General features: G+C 52.6%; 1 pseudogene; it reads right to left on the bottom strand.

Moving 5' to 3' along the window:
- Positions 1-506: 506 nt before the first annotated feature.
- LOC103073161 (diacylglycerol kinase zeta pseudogene) lies at positions 507-2,250 on the bottom strand (annotated as a pseudogene).
- Between the last annotated feature and the right edge of the window lie 1,334 nt (positions 2,251-3,584).

Below are 3,584 nucleotides of genomic sequence, written 5' to 3'. Positions count from 1 at the left end.
ATATACAAATTTGTTCCTTTTTACACAATATCCGTATTCAGAAGTCCATAGCCCCCTTCAGTTTCCTGTTCCCCTGTGAGCCTGTGGGTCACGCTGGGGCCTCAGGGGACAGGTGAGACCCTCTAGGTCCTGAGTCCAGCCCTAGGTCTGGGCGGCTCCTTTCCTGGGGAATGGGTCCCCTTGTAGCTCTCCAGCTGGCACATGGCAGTAAGGCTGGCCAGGAAGGGGTGGTCATCATCTGGCTGGTCCTCCCTACTGCCAAATGTTGACCTCACAGCCACACAGCCATCTCCTGGTCCTCTGACTGGGTCATCAGGTCACACTGCCCATTTCTAGGTAGGCGGCCAGCTTGGCGTCCTAAGACTTCTCAGCCTGCCGGGGGCATGTGGCCCTCCTACTCTGTCTTCGTAACGAAGGTTCCCGTCTCCAGGCTGTAGTGGCAGGTGGTGCAATAGTCCAGGGCCACCACCTGGTGCAGACAGGTCTCCCAGTCTTCCTCCACAGCATCAAGGCGGGGTGCGGGGGGCGGCGGTGGTCCAGAACATAGCAGACCCTTTCCCTGCTGCCGGTACTGACCACGGGGTGCAGGAACTGGTGGTCCCCACAGCTTGGGGCAGCGTCTGGATCTTACAGAAGTCCTTCCTCTCGGCAGCCTCATGCAGCTCCCCTGCAGAGGTGCGGCGTCCCTGGCAGTGACCGAGGCATGGGAGCAAGGTGAGATGGGGAGAGGGGACGTGGGAGGTCAGGCCGGGCGATGGCCCCAGCAGCCCTGGGTCCAGCATATAAATTTCACTGCATGCGATCTCAGTCACATAGTTGAGGGGTTCCTGGCCTGGGTGGATCGGGTCGGCTGACAGTGGTGGTCTCCAGGAAGCACCACCTGGGGGCCAGTTCAGGCACATCAGGGATGTGACTCCCGCCCCTCTGGGCTCCTGCTGGAGCCTCTTGATGTGGGCCTGGCAGATGCTCTAGGTCACTGTCACCCGGGACCACCACCTTGCCCAGTGGCACGGAGGCCTCCTTGAGTGATACCTTGTAAAGCTGGGCGTCGTGGCTGTGCGTGCTGGCTGCTCGCCTGGATCCACCCGCAGCTGCCTGGGCACTGGCAGCTTCGCTCTGCAGGGTGGCCGGGCTGCACAGGAAGCTGACAGCGTGTTAAGCTGCGAGCTGGCGGGGCATCCTATCCACCTGCACCCAGAGGGCCTTGGCCGTGACGAACACTGCCTCGTGGCGCTGCGTCAACCTTGCATGCCCGCACCTATGGGGCTGCCCGGGACCCCCCGGTGAAGCCATCGACCTCGCCGCGGCCATCCTCCTGCCACTAGGGCTCAGAGTGTGGGGACCCCCGGGGTGGCCCCAGGCATGGTGCCTGCGCCGTACCCGCGTGTGTTCAGGACAGCGATGCCCTGCGGTTTCAGGTCTGAAGCACCGAATTCTCCTGAAAGACCCCACCTGGGCAAAGAATAAGCATACACATCCTCACTTGGTTTTGGATATGCAGAGCCCAGTAAATAGAAAGACAATTAAAACCCGACTGTTAGGGGCTTCCCTGGTGGCGCAGTGGTTGAGAGTCCGCCTGCCGATGGAGGAAACACGGGTTCGTGTTCCGGTCTTGGAAGATCCCACATGCCGCGGAGTGGCTGGGCCCGTGAGCCATGGCCGCTGAGCCTGCGCGTCCGGAGCCTGTGTTCTGCAACGGGAGAGGCCACAACAGTGAGAGGCCCGCCTACCGCAAAACAAAACAAAACAAAACAAAACCCAACTATTGGATGGAACTTTGCAATTCTAAGGAATTCGAACAAAAATGAACATTTTTATTTCCTTGCTAAACTATACTAGGATAATAGAAGCGTATTTCTGGCCATGATCAGAAAGTTTTTCTGCAGGCTCTTTAGCCCACGCCTCCTCATGGGTCTCCTGGTTACCACTGCTGACCTTCTGAGCAGATAGTGGTTGACTTTTTACCTCTGCTGAGTCAAAACACTCTGCAGTAGGGCCCAAGCAGTTCCTGATCTGCTTTTTACACCAGCATAAAAGTTGTAAGCTGAAGTAGCCGTGAGTCAGACGCCACAGTGAAATGGAAGGAGGATGCTATCCAGCCACACTGTGCCCCTGAACTAACGTCCTTGAAGCCATCTAAGTTACCAAATCCCCTGGGCTTTTTCCATTACCTGCTTGACTCTCCTCTTGCATTTGACACCATTTACCTTTCTCATCTCCGGCTGCTCCTACTATGGAAGCACAGACCATGCTTACATGTTGGTGTTGGTCCATTTCTGACCTTGGTCTTCTCACTGCACACACTTCCCAGGTGAGCTTTCCTCAGGAACGGGTGTGTCCCGACTCTGTTTCTAGCTCAGATTCCTCTCCTGAGTTCCAGATGAATATATATAACTGCCCACTGGGTATCTGTGCTTCCGGATACCCCAGGACCCCAAATTCAGAAGGTCAAGTCATCTCCCTTCCATTCCTTCCCAATCTTCTTTCCTTCTCATCCTTACTTCGTGAAAGGCATCATGTTCCACTCGTTTTCCAAGCAGGAGTCTTTCTTAATGTCTCCATTATTTCAAACATGAATTCAGTTAGCAATTTTGCTAATCCCTTTCCGCTTAAAAATCCCTAAATTAGGAAGCAGGTAAAGAATAGTTGGAAAACACCTAAAGGCATTGACCTGTATTATTCTCATTCAGGGCATGAAGCCGTGGTACATGTGACTGTTTCTGAGTAAAAATGAGGCATTTTCATGCCTGCATCTCAACTTTATCTCACCCCTCACCTCCCACTTCCCACGTTCAACCTCTTCACACTGTCATCAGAGTGTAGTTTCTGAAACTGAAATTTGATTCTATCATTCCATTGCTTAAAGGCTTATAGCTTTCAGGAAATAATCCAAACTCCTTAACTGGTATTTCATAAGCTGGCCTGGTCTTGCTTTTACCTCTTTGGTCTCATCTTTGAGATTCAAATTATCCTCCCCTCCCCTGGGAAGCATCTAGAGCTCTCATTCTGATCTTTCTCTTGACTCTGTGCTTTCAGTACGACTCCCACCTGCAGCCCCAGCTTTGGCATAAAGTACTCCTACTCTTTCTTTAAAATTCATCTCTGGAGTCATTGTCTCTGGGAAGTCTTCCCTGACTCTCTTGCCTTAAGTTTGGCGCTCCCGTCCCTCCCTCCTTTGTGTTCTCATGGCCCTGTACATAAACACAAGCCAGAGTTTTTGTTTTGACCGCTGATCCAATGATAAGTATCTTTTTGCTTCCCAGGCTTCTCAATCCAATGGTCCAATCAATCCCTGCATCTTCAGTACCATCATGGCAGCACAAGACACGTGATAAGTGGTCAGTAAGGGTTTACTGAAGCAGTCCATGGTGGCCGAGGCAGACTTCTGGTACAGGGAAATGGAGTGGAGAAGAGATCTGAGAAAAATAACCAAATTCCCTCTTTTGCACTGATTAGAAATTTGAGAAGGGCTCTCTGCTCTCTTCTGCAAAACCCTTTAAAAGTGCTTTGACATCCAGTCCTGGGTTCTGCCTTGGCTAGAGGATAGTTAAAGGGAATGACTTGGTTTGTGAAGTCATCCTATA

Source organism: Lipotes vexillifer, unplaced genomic scaffold (genome assembly GCF_000442215.2).
Source record: "Lipotes vexillifer unplaced genomic scaffold, Lipotes_vexillifer_v1.1 scaffold7, whole genome shotgun sequence".
Lineage (NCBI taxonomy): Eukaryota > Metazoa > Chordata > Mammalia > Artiodactyla > Lipotidae > Lipotes > Lipotes vexillifer.
The sequence above is the reverse complement of the archived record's forward strand: the minus strand, read 5'-3'. Positions and strand labels throughout refer to the sequence as shown.